The 18,164-nt window shown below is 48.7% G+C and overlaps 1 protein-coding gene across 2 annotated transcripts in view; it reads right to left on the bottom strand.

Annotated features, from left to right (window-relative positions):
* Window positions 1-16,388, bottom strand: part of IL1R2 (interleukin 1 receptor type 2) — a 39,081-nt gene extending 22,693 nt beyond the window's left edge. Inside the window, exon 1 of one of the 2 annotated variants that reach the window (XM_027554751.1) lies at window positions 16,087-16,388. The gene's annotated coding sequence lies outside the window, so the exon portion shown is untranslated. Of the gene's footprint in view, window positions 1-16,065 lie in introns of both variants that reach the window. The other variant, XM_027554750.1, reaches the window with a different exon arrangement.
* Window positions 16,389-18,164: the final 1,776 nt, after the last annotated feature.

Below are 18,164 nucleotides of genomic sequence, written 5' to 3'. Positions count from 1 at the left end.
TAAAGAGGTGAAGTAGCTTGGCCACAGCTAGTACATGGGGTTGATGTTTAAACCCAGGACTGGTGATTCCAAAGCCCTTAGTCTTCAGAAACAAAGTTTCTACGACAGATGCTAACTTCCTTCTCCAGGGTCTGCTTCCCCAATAACAGAAACCCCCCAACTCTTAACTGAACACCTCCCATCCCACACAAAGACTACATTTCCCAGCCTCTCTTGCAACTAGCAGTGGCCACATGACAAAATCTGGGCCAATGAAATGTAAGTGGAAACGTATTATCCTCCCGGACGTCAACTTAAAAGTATCCGAAAAACTTAAGTCTCAGCTCCAAAGTCTGCCTTCTGCCAGCTCAGTGTGGATACGGTGGCTGGATGGGGCCATGTGCAGACCATGTGTGGAAGGAGCCTGGTCCTCAGCGCCTTCGTGGACCTGCCCCCACCCCTACCCCGACTGCCCTCTTTGTTCAGGCTTCCTGTCACCCTTATCCTGAACCCCTAATTTCAAGGAGCTCAGGGAAGGAGCCCCTCAGGGATCTGTCACACATAACATTCTCTCTGCTCTTCTTTCTGAGACCTGACTCTTAAAACATTTCTGCCCGTTGACCGTAAAAAGTCATCAACTCTCCTGGGATGAAAGCACCCCCAAGGCTCAGGCTTAGCCTCCTCTGATGGGGAGAAGGTTTGCAACCACTTTTAAAGTCACTCTGACTCCAGGAGTTAGGCTGCGTCCACTCTGGGGTGGCTGCCTGCTGAAGCCTTGGAGCTGGGAGGGGATCCAAGAAATCTCGCACCATCACTTTCTCGTCAACCCTCCTCTCAAAACCACATCTGGTGGGGGTGAGGAGTAGGGCTGACCCAACAAGGACACCCTGTTCCAGGGGAACAAAATTCTACACTGTTGCTCTCCTCCCAGACCAGCCTCTGCCCATCCATCCCTGACCCCAGCTGGACCCTCCAGTCCCACCTGGGTCCCCGATCCCCACCTGGACCCTGAGCCCCACCTGGGCCCCTGACCCCCTACCTAGACCCCCCAGTCCCACCTGGGTCCCCCAACCCCCACATGGACCTAGGCCCTGCCTGGACCCCCAGCCCCACCATGGCTCCCCAAGCCACCACTAGGGCCCCCGTAGCCCCACCTCGTGCCAACCCCCGTGTCACCTGGGCTCCCGACCCCCCACCTGGACCCCCAGCCACCTCTGGGCCACGGATCCCCTCCTGGGCACCCAGCACCCCCAAGGCTCCCCATTCCCTGGCCTGGACCCCCAGACCCGCCTGGGCCCCCAGCCAAAGGCAGCTGTCTCCAGTCCTCTCTGTGGACTTTGGCAAAACAGCAGCTTCCCTGTGACCTCTTCAGGAAGTGGCTTCAGACAATTAAACCACAAACACATAGCCGTGATCATTTTCAATCATCTAAACCTCAGAAGCAGGCTGGAGCCGGAGCTGCCGCAGTGTGGGAAACATCAGTTTTTGGCAGCCCCGAGAAAGAAGAATTCACTTTGCAGCAAAATGCCGTTTTCCTGTCCTACTTTCTTTAAATGTGTCTTTAAATTACAGGCAGTTTGACATTTCTGCTTGAATCTGAGATGACCTTCTTACTGGAAGAAAGAAATTGTAAAGGCATTTTGTTCCAGTATTTGAGTTACAATTCTAGCTTTAGTTTTTTCTTCTGTCAAATGACCTGTTTTGCTGAACTCAGTGTAAAGTAGAGAGGAATAGGAGGCAAAGCAGGGCCAGACTCTGAAAACGACCAAAAATGTGGGAAAAATTGAAAAAAAGAAAAAGAATGAAGTAAGGTGGAAACTGTTGATGGTTCAACCTAAGCCAGGGGTGCCAGGGAGGGGAAGGGGCGGGAAGGAGGCGGAGGCCCGAGCAGCGTCCACCACAGGCCCCCTGAGGCCCAGGTGACTGTAGCTGCCGGTGACCCTGGGCCTGACTCCTGCTCAAGGAGGGACGTGCAGCCTACAGCGGTGCAGGTGTTTACTTCACCTTTAATTCTGAACAATCCCAACAGACTAAAAAGTTGCAGAAAGCAATTCCAACAGACTAAAAAGTTGCAGGAAGTTATATATACTAAAAAGTAGAACACCAGTATGCATCTTATCTTGTTATTATTGTTTAGTTGCTCAGTCATGTCTGACTCTTTGAGACCCCACGGACTGTAGCCCGCCAGGCTTATCTGTGCATGGGATTCTCCAGGCAAGAATACTGGAGTGGGTTGTGACTGCCTTCTCCAGGGGATCTTCCTGACTCAGGAATCGAACCTGTGTCTCCTGCATTGGCAGGCGGATTCTTTACCACTGAGCCACCTGGGCGGCCCGATGTATCTTACCCAGAGTCACCAATTTTGGTTTATCCTCATCTTCTCTGTCTTTCTGTCTGTCTCTCTTTCTGGGCCCCTGAGCTCTTCATGACCCCTCATGATCTCTGTGCTTCTCAGAAACTTAGATCCAAATACTTTTCATTTTGCTTCAGCTTTTAATTTAGAAAAAATTTCCAAGCTTAATTTTGATGTAAATAGTAATTTCCCATAGTTTTCAGAAGTGGGGCCTGGGCCCCCAGCCCTGCTTGGACCCACCCCAATCCCAGCTGGGCCACACACACACACACACACATACACACACACACACACACACACACACACACACACTTTCCCCTGAACACCTGAACATTTATTGAGAGTAAATAAGCAAACGTTAGCTCCAGAGATAAATCTTCAGGCATTTAAAAGGAGCAAAAATTTTATTCTCTAGTGTATTTGAGTATCTCTCTTAATTCACCTAGAAGATGAAACTTTTCTTTATTTCTACCTTCACCTTGTTCCCGGAAGGTTTTAAGCCATTACAAGTGCCTCTGTCTGTGAGTCAGGAAGTACAGTCACCCAGAACACAGATGAGGTGACCGATCTTGACTATCAATGAAGTCAAATAGCTCTCCAGCCTCACACCTACCACTGAGTCACGTCCAGTTTGCAAATTCCTAAAAATCTAAACAGGGCGTTTCAGGCATGTGATACAAAAGCCCCTGAAACCTATGGGGAAATAAATATTTACATCAAAATTAAGCTTGGAAAAGCAATTACTAATTCAATGTTGAAGCCAAATAAAAAGTATTTGGAACTAGGTCTCTAGGAAGCACAGAATGTTAGGCATTTGAGATTCTCTAACTTCAGATGCAGAGAAATAAAAGACAGGTTTGAGGCAGACAAACGTGTTGGTTCAGAGCGAAATCCCTGAGAGATGTCCACACACTACTTCTGTCCTGTAGAAAAGAGAAGCTAGCATTTCCCTCCCTTCTGGGATTAAGAGAATTTGGAGCAGGATGGTAGGACTCCTTCAGGTTTGCGTGGCTGTGTCAGCGGCAAGTCTTGACCCTAATGGGGTCAGGGGGACAGATGCGCTAACTGGAAGCCAGGGCACAGGAAGACCCATCTTTGGTAGAACCAGCCTTTGGGCCACATTCAGCGGAATCTCCAAGGGGAGAACTTGGTAAGGCTCAGACTCAGCTCCACCATGGGCTACACACTCTCTATTTTACTGTCTACCAGTAAGTGTCTTTCTCTCTAAAATCACCCTTTCCCAATGAATTTATCTGCAAAACAAAGTAGAGTTACAGGTGGAGGAAACAAACTTATGGCTACCAGGGGGTGGAGGGATAAATTGGGAAATTGGGATTGACAAATACACACCACTTCATATAAAACAGAAAACCGACAAGGACCTACTGTACAGCACAGGGAACTCTACTCAATACTATGTAGTGACCTATATGGGAAACGAATCTCAAAAATAAAAAGGAGCAAATATGTGTATATACATATAACTGACTCACTGTGCTGTACATCTGAAACTAACACAACATTATAAATCAACTATATGCCAATAAAAAAATTTTTTAACAAAAATAAATTTTAAAAATTAAATTAAAAAAGTAAATAAAATCACTCATTCCCTGTCAAACTTTTTGAACTTTGACGAACATCTGCCCCAGGAACTATTACCCAAGAGATTCAGCAAATCAGCCCAGCTCATCCCGCCACTCAAATACTCCATTCACGTGCTTCATTCCCAGCAAGGCACAGTTGTTCAGAGCCCCTGGGGGTTCTGGACCAGCAAGCAAAGACACTTCCTCCTGCATCAGCCCCTCCCATAGGCCAACCCTCAACAAGCCCTTCTCTAGCTCAGGATAGTCACCTGTAGTCAGCCAGCGGGACAGACATGGAAGCTGGACCCCTGAGGCCCTTGGCAGCTACAGTACAGACCCACCAGGCTTCCAATTCTCCCAGCCCGAGGTTTGTGTAGAAGGGACTCAGTACTCTGAACAACTCCACAGAGCAAAGCTCATGGGTCTGGTAAGAGTGTGTCATCCCCAGTGTAAACATGAACAATGGAAACAGACTCAGATACATTAAGCAGGTTCCCCAAGGCCAGAGAGCTGATGGAGTGATGGAGTAGGATGTAACCCTCGACCTACACGATCCTCATCCTTGGGACTGGATCTCGGCTCTGTGGAAGCACCAGCACCTGGAGCCGGAGGGGGTTCCAGGAGCCATCAAGCTTAGCAGCCCACCTACACAGTCTTCCCAAACTAGCATCCTCCACAGATGGCCACGCTGGCACCTCTTAGGACGGACACTTCCAGTCTTAGAACTCCTCATCGGAAACATCTGTCATTTCAGGATGCAGGTTTGCCTACCCCTAAGCTCCACTCAATGGCCAGATTCCATCCTGGGGGAAGCTCATAAGAAGTCCTTCTGTATCTTCCAAGAGCCTTGAGGGTCAGGGAAAGGTGACCAGATTGTTCAATGAGAAGCAGAGAAGAGGTTGTTGTTCATTTGCTAAGCTGTGTCCAACTCTTGCGACCCCATGAACTGCAGCATGCCAGACCTCCCTGTCCCTCACCATCTCCCAGAGTTCACCCAAGTTCATGTCCACTGAATTGGTGATGCCATCCAACCATCTCATCCTCTGCTGCCCTCTTCTCCTCTTGCCCTCAATCTTTGCCAGCATCAGGGTCTTTTCCAATGAGTGTGGTTCTTTGCATCAGGTGGCCAAAGTATTGGAGCTTCAATTTCAGTATCAGTCCTTCTAATGAATATTCAGGGTTGATTACCCTTAGGATTGACTGGTTGGATCTCCTTGCTGTCTAAGGGACTCTCAAGAGTCTTCTTCAGCACCACATTTCAAAAGCATCAGTTCTTAGGTGCTCAGCCTTCTTTATGATCCAACTCTCACATCCATACATGACCACTGGAAAGATCACAGATTTGACTATACAGACCTTTGTCAGCAAAGTGATGTCTTTGCTTTTTAATACGCTATCTAGATTTGTCATAGCCTAGACATAGAAGAGGCAGCTACTCAGAAAAAGAGGGAGGGCTGATGGAAGAAAACACACCCACAAAGATGCAGCAGCTGATTGCCCAATGACAGAGAAGAAAAACTAGTAAGAAGAGTGCAAGAACCAAACAGCACAACAGAGCCCTGTAAGAGCAGACACAATTGTCCCGCTCCACCTCTCCATGCTTCATGAAAGTATCTAGGTGTTCCAGCACAAAACAGTTGGTGTCTGTAATGATTTCCCCTGAATCATGAAGAACAGTTTAAATCCCGCTCTCAGTCATTAAAAAGAATATAATGTCATTTGTAGCAACATGGACGGACCTAAAGATTGTCTTACTGAGTGAGGTAAGTCAGACAGAGAAAGAGAAATCTCATATGATTCCTTATTGGTGAATCTAAAAAGAAATGATATAAATGAATGTATTTTCTCTGGACCTTCTTTCTCAAGCTTAGGAGGTGCATTATGCATGTGGTGGGGACAACAGCGAATTATCTACCAGTGTATTTCCCTTCCTGTTTCCTCTGAGTCTTCAGCCACTATGGCCCTAAAAGAGGGGAAGAGCAAAGGCTTGCTCGGTAAGGAGGGCAGGAAGTGGACACAACGTAGGGGATGTCCAAGGTGGGAAAGTGGGTTCTGCCCCCACTTCCAGGCTCAAAATCTGAGTGCAGAGGGACAGCTCTGCTTTCCAACTGGATCCCTCGAGGAATTCCCACCAGGGTAAAGTAGGGAGCCCTGATCAAGACGGCAGCACCCAGGGAGGACGGAGACATTGGCATGTTAAGGTGGAGGGAGGCAGCGTTAGTTACCTGTGAGTCTCAGTTCTTTGCTGATGGGGAGGAAATACAGCTCCCCCTGTGCTTCCAGTGGAGAACTGGGGCAAGCTGAGATCTGAGCTGATATGGGGCTGCCATGATGGAGGACAAGAGGACCTAGAGGCTGCGGGACACTCAGTCTATAGGGAGCAGTACAGCCGATTATGCAAACATGTTCCTGCGAACGTGTGTGCTAAACTGCCTCAGTCATGTCTGACTCTCTGCGACCCCATGGACTGTAGCCCGCCAGGCTCCTCTATCCGTGGGACTCTCCTGGCAAGAATACTGGAGTGGGTTGCCATGCCCTCCTCCAAGGGATCTTCCCAACCCAGGGACTGAACCCATGTCCTTCCTGTCTCCTGCATTGGCAGGCAGGTTCTTGACCACTAGTGCCACCTGGGAAAGCCAGAAACGTCCTGACCAGCTAGTAAATAACCACTTACTTAAGCCCTGAGCTCTCTACACTCTGCCTTTCCAGAGACGCACCCGAGACCCTCATGGTCCAAAGCCTAGTGCAGCACCTGCTCTGACTGATGGGTGCTCCTGCCCTGCTGGTTGGTACATGGTTTGGGTATCACCTGCACAGGTAGCAGTCTAAGCCAGGGGAGAGCCAAGGCCATGGCTGGGGCACAGGAAACCATGGGGCCATCAAGGGGCACAGTGGGGCCATGTCAGCCAATGCATTGGCTCTGACTCCCAGGCAAGACCAGACCCTGGGTTTCCCAGCCACAAACTTCAGCAGAAGATATAGAGGGACACTGTGTGACCAGCCAGGCCCAGGAGCATCTTCATAGAAGCCAGTGAGGAGCCCCCAGGCCAGCAGATGGGGACCAGCCACCCTCCCCATCACACCCTGGGGACACGGCTGCCCCAGTTCTCAGACTCTGGCAAGAAGTAGGTGGCAAGGTCAGAAACTCTAAACGACTGAGCATCTACCCAAAGCGTTAGTCACTCAGTCATGTCTGACTTCTGGCAACCCCATGGACTGTAGCTTGCCAGGCTCCTCTGTCCATGGGATTTCCTGAGCAAGAATACTGGAGTGGATTGCCATTTCCTTCTCCAGGGGATCTTTCTGACCCAGAGATCAAACCTGGGTCTTCTGTATTGCAGGCAGATTCTTTGCCATCTGAGCTATATACCCAAAAGAGACTGAATAAAACCCAGAAAGGCAGAGTTAGACCAACCTAGACCAGAATAACATGAGCTGGCAGCTTAAATTCCCCTTTACTCATTAATAGGAGTGAGAAATGGAGTATTTCCTGCCATATCAGTGAACAAGGATGTCACAGTCATAAGCATTTCCAGCCCTCCAGGGCACTCAGGAAGAACACCTTCATGCCCTGGCAACCATTGGGATGCAGCCACTCTCTACAGTGAGCCCTGAAGAACTCAGGATGTGAAAAAAACACAGGATACTGGCTGTGTGTTTTGAGATGCATATGAAAGGAATGATTTCAGTGAGCCCAGACTCTTGCATCTTACCATACACAGGAGGGCACTGAATTCCTTCATTTGAGATTGGTTTTCTGTAATTCACAAAAATACTTTGATGTTCAGACTACCTACCCTTCGTTGCAAACTCATATACAACCTAACTCCTCCCCACCACCTCCTCAGAGTAATTCTCTCAGGGTTACTTGAGATGCTGTCTCCCAGGCCTGAAGTCCTAAAAAATTCCCGTCAAATAAAACATAGCTCTCAACTTTTAGGTTGTGACTATTTTTTAAGTTGACAGAAGCCTCAGGAACCAAATGAGATTCTTATTAGAAAAATTATTAAAAGCTCATTTTTGTGACATCAGCTTGCAGTGAGTACAAATATTCACCCCCATACATATATTTTAGAAATATTTTCTCCCCAAGTTATTAAGCTGTCAGAACAGAGGAGATTTTTCTTTTTATGTTTCAAAAGATCATCTCTTACTCCCTGGAAAATATGCCCACCCAGAATGGCTTGTCCCCTAAGGGTCACAGAAGGCATAATTCCCCCCTAGCCCTGTGCCCAGCACAGACAAGAGAGCAGGTGAAAATCAAGCCAAAATAAACCAATCATGCTAGGAAACCCAAGCAATTCTGGTCTATCGGGTGTGGGGAAAGTCCTTGGCACAAGAATCCCCAGTCATTAGCCTGAAAACAGGCCAGAACTGATTGGATTGTCCACCAATCCAGGAAACCCCACCAAGAAACTCTTCACTCTCTTCTGGGCCCAGAGGGAGAGTTTCTATTGGAGGGAAAAGGAAAAAAGAGGAATGAGTTTTTCTTTTCTTTCCTGAGACGGAAGAAGATAAAGAGAACAGTGAGCAGGCCTGGCCACTCTTAGTTTTTACTTTAATTGCTCCTAATCTGTAGTCTGTAACTAGGTTTGCGTTTCTGCCCCCCAACTCACATTTTGCACCTGTTATCCTTTGACTCTATGCTAATTACACCCTGTATCTGCTCATCTTTACAGCACTCTCCCCACAGATCACCCCTTGTAGCTTTTCTCTTTTTCACATTATAGAAAGAAGGCCCCAGTACAACACACAAAAGAGAGTAGACCCAACTACCAGGCTACCAGACTGCCGGCCTCAATTAACAGACTCCCTGATGCCAGCCTATGACTGTCTTTAAAACAATGCAAGAGAAAGAATACAGGATCCTTACACCTCCGTTCCTCATCACCTAGCCCTGACTGTGAGCCCTCAGCTAATATAAGCCCCCAGGTTCCTCATGGAAGGGGGACACAGTTCTTGAGGCACAAGCCTATCATGTTCTCCCCCTCTGCCAGCTGAGGAATAAAGCTGCCTTTCTATTTCCTCTGTTTTTTTATTCCACTTCGGTGGGCAGAGAAAGCCAAGATTTTGGCAGCATTCCCTTCACACACATGTGCTCCCTCTGGCTTCTCCCAGGCGGCCAGGACAGCCAGATCCATCCCTGGTGTGAGACAAGCATCCTGAAGCTGAGCTATCTGAAATTCTGCCTCCTCTCTGGCAACACAGGGGTTGACAGACTCAGGTTCCCAACATCTGGACCGGTGCTACCTTGAGGCGCACAAGGAATTTCACTTCTCTGTACCCTTGACGTTAGGCATGGTCACAGGACTGGTTATCATAAGAAGGAAGCAGGAAGGACATGGGTCACCCCCAGGAGTTTTATTTCTGGTTGCTCCCCCCGCCCCAGCTCTCTTCTACCATGGTGAACCCTGAGCCCTTGTTGCTGGATGGCGGCCACCTAGGATAGTCAGGACACCCTGATAGGAGGCTGAGATTTACTTCTATTCATGGGTCCATTCCCTTGTTCCTGAGTGTCTGTTTTCCCTTTGGTCATGTACGGATGTGAGAGTTGGACCATACACAGGGCTGAGTGCCCAAGAATTCATGCTTTCAAGTTGTGGTGCTAGAGAAGACTCTTGAGAGTCCCTTGGACAGCAAGGAGATCAAACCAGTCAATCCTAAAGTAAATAAATCCTGAATATTCATTGGAAGGACTAATGCTGAAGCTCCAATACTTTGGCCACCTATGTGAAGAGCCAACTCATTGGAAAAGACCCTGATGTTGGGAAAGATTGAGGGCAGGAGAAGGGGGTAACAGAGGATGAGATGTTTGGATGGCATCACTGACTCAATGGCTATGAGTCTGAGCAAACTCAGGGAGATAGTGAAGGATAGGGAAGCCTGGTGTGCTGCAGTCCATGGGGATGCAAAGAGTTGGACACAACTTGGAAACTGAACAACAACAAATAGAAATACCAATTTTTCACCCCAGCACTTGTGTCGAGATAATCTGAGGCCAATGTTGTCTACAAAAGTTCTCTTTAGGCACAGCAATCCACGAGAAGAATGAGGACATTGGATTTGCTTTCTATTGCCCTGGAGCAAAAGACCACAGACTCAGTGACGTGAAACCAAGCCCCATTATGAGCTCACATCACTGTGGGTCTGCCTGCTCGGATAGATTCTGTTCAGGGTTCCACAGTGAAGTGAAAGCCGCTCAGTTGTGTCTGACTCTTTGCGACCCCATGGACTATACAGTCCATGGAATTCTCCAGGCCAGAATACCAGAGTGGATAGCCTTTCCCTTCTCCAGGGGATCTTCCCAACCCAGGGACTGAACCCGGGTCTCCTGCATTGCAGGCGGATTCTTTGCCAGCTGAGCCACCAGGGAAGCCCCACAGGCAGATATCAAAGCTTGGGGTCCCAGCCCACTTGCCTGGGGCTGTTGGCAGAATTCAGTTCCTTGCAACTCTACAGCTGGGGTCTCCACTTTCTTGCCGGCTCTCAGCCAAGGCCACTCTCAGCAACTAGAGGCCGCTGCCGCTTCCTGCCCCAGGGCCCTTTCCTCAACAGGACAGTTTGATTCCTCAGAGCCAAGGGACAATCTCGGTTCTATTTCACGTCTCTCTTACTCTGGACTCTGACCCCAGATCTTCTTTTAAAGAACTAAGGGCTTCCCTGGTGGTCCAGTGGTTAAGAATCCACCTGCCACTGCAGGGGACATGAGTTCATCCCTGGTCTGGGAAGAACCCACGTGCTGCAGGGCAACTAAGCCCGTGAACCACTCACACCACAGAAGCCCACACACCTCAACGAGAGAGGAGCCCCCACTCCCCGCAACGAGAGAAAGTCCATCCGCAGCAACGAAAGCCCAGCACAGCCAAAAATAATAAATAAGGAGCCCAACTGGTTGTGCCAGGCTGGTCTTCCATTCGATTAACTTCAAGTCAATTGACTGGAGACCTAAAATACATCTGCAAAATTCCCTCTCCTTCGCTGCATATGGTCCTCTAATTGTGGGAAAGCCATCCCATAATGTCTGTATAACCCACTCTCATTCAAGGGGAGGCACTTAGACAAAGCGTGATCAGTGAGGGGTGTCTTATAATTCTGCCAACCACACACAGTTAAGGAAACATTCTGATGACTATTAGCTCTAGAAAATTTAGGGCATGTCCAAAGCCATACGTTAACTTCCTTGCTCCCAGATAAGAAAACTTTGTCTCAAATGTTCTAAAGCCTTCCTACTCAAGTTGTGGTCCCTGGACCAGCAGCATGGACATACGTCACTTATGAGAAATGCAAAATCTCCGGCCCCAGCCCAGACCCAGGGAACCAGAATCGGCTGTGCTTCACCAAGACTCTCATGTGATTTGAGAAGCATTGATATTTAGGCCTGGCTTATCCTTAAACAAAGTAGGCAGATACCCACAGGAATTAGGAGCAGAGATAATGCTAAGTCCCTGTGCCTCTGATCGTGCCAGCCCTCTCAGAGTGTTGTTTTTGTTTTTTTTCTTTTTCAGAGTGGTTTTTGAAGTTTTGAGGTCAGTGATTCGTAATCGGATGGTAACGATGGTGAGGATGGTGATGGCAGCTAACATTTCTTGAACACCCACCATGTGCCAGGCACTGGGTGAAGTCTTGACATGTGTGATTTCTTTTAATGTTCCCAGTACTTTACAAACTAGATATTATTATTTTCCTTTTAGAGATAAAGACATTGAGGCTTACAGATGTTCAATAACACCTCCAAGGAAATACAAACAGAAGTGGTGGAGCCAGGATTTGGCCCTCGTCCCTTTAACTTAAGGGTGATGTGATCTGATTGTCACAAGGTGTCAAAGCTACACGGGGAATCACAGACTGGGGGTCACAGGCCTGTTCAACATGTGGGTGTGTATTTTCCAGTCAGAGTGGTGGCACTGTCTTCCGTTAAATGTCTTTCCAAGGGACAGACTCATTGCAGTGGGTCACAGGCCCTGTCACTCACAACCTCACAGATTTGACTTACTTCCTGGCCCCTGAACACACTCAGACTGCTGCTGCTGCTGCTGCTAAATCGCTTCAGTCGTGTCCGACTCTGTGCGACCCCATAGACGGCAGCCCACCAGGCTCCCCCGTCCCTGCAATTCTCCAGGCAAGAACACTGGAGTGGGTTGCCATTTCCTTCTCCAATGCATGAAAGCGAAAAGTGAAAGTCAAGTTGCTCTGTCATCTCTGACTCTTAGCAACCCCATGGACTGCAGCCCACCAGGCTCCTCCGTCCATGGGATTTTCCAGGCAAGAGTACTGGAGTGGGTTGCCTTTGCCTTCTCTGACACTCAGACTAGCAATCCCCAATTAAGCCCAAGCACTCTTAAATTTCCTCTTGACGTGTCATGAAAAATTTGAATGAAATGGGTACTATCCCAAACCATTTTTAAAATAACAAAAGAACCCCTGCTCTCTAATCCATCCATTTCATCAAATAAATGAAACATCCAGAAACATAAAGTTATATGTCCAAGTCACATAGCAAGATAATATCCCGGTTTTAAACGGGGCTTTTTTGGCCCATAATCAAGTGCCATGATAACTGACCTCCTATGTTTAGGAAATTATTTATGTTTCATAGGAGGTTCTTAATTCAAGTATGCTCCAGAAATGTTTCCATGGAGTTCCATACAGATTCTCAGATTTCTCTCTGTTCATGCTCCTGGTGAAGCAAATGCCCATTTAGCTAATGAGAGTCAATCAGATACATAACAGGTTCAGAACCCAGGTTCTGAGGGGAGACTTAGACGTTTGTGAAAAAAGAAATGTAATTTTTTCCCATCTGAGTTCACAGACTCCCAGAATTGTAAGCCCCTTCAGTGGACCCCACATTAAGAATCCCTCCTCTGGGACTTCCCTAGTGGGCAAGGGGGTAAGACTCCATGCCCCCAGTGCAGAGGGCCTGGGTTTGATCCCTGGTCAGGGAACCAGATCCAACATGTCACAATTAAGATCCAACCCGCTGCACCTAAGGAGCTCGCGTGCCACAACTAAGGCCTGGTGCAGGCAAATGAGCAGATAAACGTTAAAGAAAAAGCAGCCCCTGAGCAGTTTAATCAAGGGTGGCAGTGAGGAACACAGCAGGCAGAACGGAGCAGTGGATGTCGGCCTCGGCTACACATCAGAAGTGCCTGGAGAGCTTTAAAAACTAAAGATGCCGAGCCCCCACCCCCTCCAAGGTCCTGATGTAATTGGTCCCAGGTACAGAGAGTTTCAAAGCCTCTCCAGGTGATTTTAACGCTCAACCCGGGCTAAGAACACTGGAGCAGGTAGTCTGAGAAGCTACAGAATCAACACCACCCTAATCACTATTTTTCTTGTGACCCCATCAACTGGCAACTTCCATATCCCTTTCATCTTTTCGCTGTCCTCTTCTTCCCTCCTTCAAGCAATATGCCTTCGTGAGTGGGGAACAAAGTTGAGAGGAACCTGAGGTCTGGTTTCGACACTGATATACTCACTTGTTACAGCTGATTCGCCTCTGGACACGAGATCTCTTAACCTCCTAAGGAAGTGGTTCTCCAGGTCCCCAGACCAGTCACCTCAGCACCACCTGGTAACTCAGGAGCAGCACAGGTCCTCAGCCCCCTTCCTCCCTGGCACCTGCTGAATCCAGAACCCTGAGTGGGCTCAGCCATCATTTGAGTAAAGTCCTCCAGGTGATGCTGAAGCAAGCTCAAGTTTGAGAACCTCCTGTCAAAGGCACTGTCATGAACAAGTATCCCCCATGTACAGAGCAGGTGATGGTGACATAAGAAGACCGCCTGGGGCTTCTTTGATAGTCTAGTGGTTACGCATGTGCCTTGCAATGCGGGGTTCGATCCATGGTCAGGGAAGATCCCACATGCCACGGAGCAACTAAGCCCGTGTGCCAAAACCACTGAGCCTGTGCTCTAGAGCTCGGAAGCTGCAACTACTGAAGCCCGTGTGCACAGTCTGTGCCCCACAACGAGAAGCCACTGCAACGAGAAGCCTGCATACTGCAACGAAAAGTAGCCGCCACTCACGCAAGTAGAGAAAGCCTGCATGCAGCAATGAAGACCCAGCACAGCCGAACATAATAAATCTTCAAAAAAAAAAAAAAAAGCCCATCGGAAGCTGCACTGCATGCTTGCATTACTTCGGTTGTGCTATTGCTAGCTGCCACCTCTGCCATCCTAGCTCTGAGCATTCCTGATCACCCAGGTGTTGACTGTCAAACAGCCCGGTTTTGAGGGGCTGGTGGGAGTAGAGACACAGGGGGGAAGAGGGGGAAGGTCGGCTGGCAGCATGGAAAGGGGGGTCACAGACCAGCTGGGAACAAATGGGGCAGTAGCTGTCTTCATAGCCCCCTGCCCCATTCCACCTGAACTCCCTTCTTGCCCATTAGGATAACCAGACAGGTCAAAAAGTGGGAAATACAATTAAAACAGACAAGACTGTTATGAGGTTTGAAGGAAGGTACACCTTCTATGATGCATGCGGGAGGAGCCCGCCTCACCACCCCTGCCTTGTTTGGAAGGCAGAGCTCAGGGAAGGGTGAACTGGGGGGCATGGAGGGCGCCCCATCACCCCACCGCAGACAGTGAGCTGCAGGAGGAACTCCGAAGGGCAGGTCACTCAACGGCCTCAGTTTACCAGAAACTCAGAAGGATGATAAGCCCTGACCCGGGATCACACAGCATTAGAGGCAGAGTGGGGCCAGGGGCTCCCAGGGAGGGAGCTGGGAGCCAAGGAGAGGACAGGCTTCCAAAGCGGAGTTTGGATTTGAGAAGGAGGACAGTTAACACAGAGAGAAAACATTCAGATGGCACCCCCTGTGCCTGGCACTGCACCAAAGCTCCATGTGGGTTGGATTCATACTCTGCTGGGCTTCCCAGGTGGCACTAGTGGTAAAAAACCCATCTGCCAATGCAGGAGACATAAGAGATGCAGGTTTAACCCCTGGGTTGGGAAGATCCCCTAAAGGAGGAGGAAATGGTAACCCACTCTAGTATTCCTGCCTGGAGAAGCCCATGGACAGAGGAGCCTGGCAGGCTACAGTCCATGGGGTGGCAAAAGAGTCGGACACAACTGAAGCCACTTGGCACGAATGCACACATCTCACCACTAGCATTACGATTTACAGGTGGGGACACAGCAGGAGCTAGAAGGGTAAAAATAAACTGCGTGGGTTACTTAATGATAATTGAAGGTAAAAATGACTTTATAGAAAATCATGCCCAGTTTTATCATTACATCACAGGAATAGAGCAAGGGATAAAGGTAAGCTTAACGTTTCCTGACTGCGGATTACTGGTGAGTTGCTGGCCTTTGGGTGGACCATCTCTATTGATGGTACTCCGGATTCATTCAAGTACAGGGTTCTTAAAAGACAGTCACCATAGGAACACACGCATGATGTCATACAGTTATAACAGGCACAGCCGGACTTGAACCTGGGCCCTTCAACCTCTGGGATTGGCACTTAAACACTCTGCCTGCTGCTCTTCCAAGGCGGCCAGAAGGTTTGGGGCTCAGCCAACCCTGAGAGCTCAGATGTTAGAAAAGTTACTCATACTTTGGAAAAGAAAGCATCCCGTGATCTTTCCAAAGAGGAAAGCCTCTAAGCTCAGTTTAAGTCCCAGAGGCACAGCCTCCCCTGAGCCAGACAGACCCTCTCAGGCATTCCTCCCCTATTCCTGATTCCATGGCAGTTTTGCCTGTCACTCCAATCACAGCGACAGTAAAGAATCTGCCTGCAATGCAGGAGACCTGGGATCGATCCCTGGGTCAGAAAGAGCCCCTGGAGAAGGGCATGGCAACCCATGCCAATACTCTTGCCTGGAGAATCCCATGGACGGAGGAGCCTGGCGGGCTACAGCCCAAGGGGTCACAAAAGAATCAGGACTGAGCGACTTTCACTCAGTCACTCCAATCGTAGAAAGTCCTTGGAAATCCTCTGATCCAGACCCTTTCTTGACAGATAGAGAAACTGAAACCGCAAAAGGTCCAGGTCACCTTCCCATGGGTGGGGAAGGTCACAGAGAGAGGGGAGCCCCCTGAAGGAGCCATCTGCAGTCTAGAGACATCAGGGAAGCTTCCTGAGGTTCCCTGGAGAAATGATGGAGCCCAGGCACCCTGACTCCCAGATTGAGCCCTCCACCCCCTTACCTGCTGCTCTGCAGTGCTCACCTGGAGCTTGTCTCCTGGGAAGGCTGCCAGGCCTTTCACCTTCAGTGGAAGCTCAGCGGTCGGGCAGGAATTTATATCCTCGTTGTCCAGGGATTTCCCAATCGGGCTTGCGTCCCTCCCCCGACTGGGTGGCTGTGAACACACCTTTTCCCTTCTCACTGAGAGCGCCCTCCGAGCTGCAGCTCTGGGTGTGTGATCACTCAAATGGGGAAGTGGCAAGGAAACTCTGTGAGTTTCCCTATTTTTTGTGACTCGCTAAAACTTGCGTACTTCCAGCTGCGAGGTGATTTTACAGGGATGTGTATTTTGCCCGGCCACAGTTCTGTTCAAGAGGAAAAAGAGGACTTTGGAACTTTAACCAGAGACAGAGTTGCTGTTTCCCCCATGGTGTCCGGGGGTAGAGAACCCCCACCCCCAGTCTTATGTGATGTTTAACTGTTAGTGAAGGAAGAAGGTGGTTTTTCCAAATATTTATTAGAGTTTGTGGGATTTGGCTGAGTAATCTGTACCCTGGAGGTAGAAATTCATGTCTGTGCAAGACAGATGGCGGTAACTCTCCCCTTAGGAGCAGTTCCTGGAGCTAGAAAGGATGGAGTCCCAGGGAGAGGATGAGCCTGGACCCAGGCTGGTGCTGGGGGGTGGAAAGGAAAAACACCGTTCCAAATGTCCTTAAAAATCCCTGTTACTATCCTAACGGATACTTTCTGTCTGATTTATTCAGATACTGATGTTCTTAAAGGTGAAAATGCAGAAACAGAAACCTTTGTAGAGAAATCTTAGGAATTTCATACTCAGAGCAAATGGTTCCGAGTCAAAAGCACCCACTGACCCTAGTTTGATTCTTCTGCTGACAAGGAAGGTAAGGCTTCCCTGGTGGTAAAGAATCTGCCTGACAATGTAGGAGATGTGAGTTTGATCCCTGGGTTGGGAAGATTCTGCTGGAGAAGGAAATGGAAACCCACTCCAGTATTCTTGCTTGGTAAGTCCCAAGGACAGAGGAGTCTGACATGGTCTCAGAGGAGTCATGGGGTCTCAAAAAGAGTTGGGCATGACTTAGCGACTGAACAACAACAAGGAAGGTAATTCTCGGGGGTCTCAACTCAGATGGGTAAATAAAATCTGAGAAAAACACCATGTTGGAGCAAGACAGAGACTTTGAGATGGTCAAATCCATCCTCCAGTTTAAAGCAGAACAAACTGAGGTCCAGGCATATGGGGTACCACAGGTGAGCTTACTGGATTAACTTAGTGTTTGTATAACTTCATGATGAGGTTCTTATGGAAGCTGTCTATTTGTGTGAGTTGCTCAGTCATGTCTGACTCTGCGACCCCATGGACTGTAGCCCACCAGCTTCCTCTGACCATGGGATTTCCCAGGCAAGAATATTGGAGTGTTGCCATTTCCTTCTCTAGGGGATCTTCCCAACCCAAGAATCAAACTTGGGTCTCCGGGAGCTGGGAATACCCACCAAAAGAGTTTATTAGGCAAAGAGTAAATGTTACACTGTATCCCTGTTTAATCTTTTTCCAAGGACCAGTTGAAAGGAGAATATTTGTTTCTGTCCCTTAACTTTAACATGGTAAGATCAAAAAGTATGCTATAAATTTGCAGTCCAGCCAAAGAAGTTCCAAGGGTGTACATTCACCCCAGCAGGTAAATCTCACCAAACACCATCATCACCCCCGGATGAAAGGCACGTCAGGAACTGAATCCTCTCCATATTGCCACTGTGGTTAGCCAAACACACGAGTCCAGCTGACCCGCCTCTTCGGGATCCTAGTCACTGAATAGCACAGGGCAGCCCACATGAATAGTGCTGAAGAGAGGAACTGAAATCAGACCATGTGTCTTTCTTTGGCCATGCTGCAGGGTAACTGCTTATCTTATGATCCATAAAGAGGAATTTACAAACCTCAGTTTTTCTATGGGAAACCTTGATCCTCAAGCCACAAGAACTGTTTGAATAGTCCTTTTAAAAAAACTAATACTTCAGGGAATTCCCTGGCAGTTGGGTGGTTAAGGGGCTTCCCTGGTGGCTCAGATGGTAAAGAACCTGCGTGACTCCAGGCTTCCACTG

The sequence above is a fragment of the Bos indicus x Bos taurus genome, chromosome 11 (genome assembly GCF_003369695.1).
Source record: "Bos indicus x Bos taurus breed Angus x Brahman F1 hybrid chromosome 11, Bos_hybrid_MaternalHap_v2.0, whole genome shotgun sequence".
Taxonomy (NCBI): Eukaryota; Metazoa; Chordata; class Mammalia; order Artiodactyla; family Bovidae; genus Bos; species Bos indicus x Bos taurus.
Note: the sequence above shows the minus strand (reverse complement) of the source record. Positions and strands in the feature narration are given on the sequence as shown.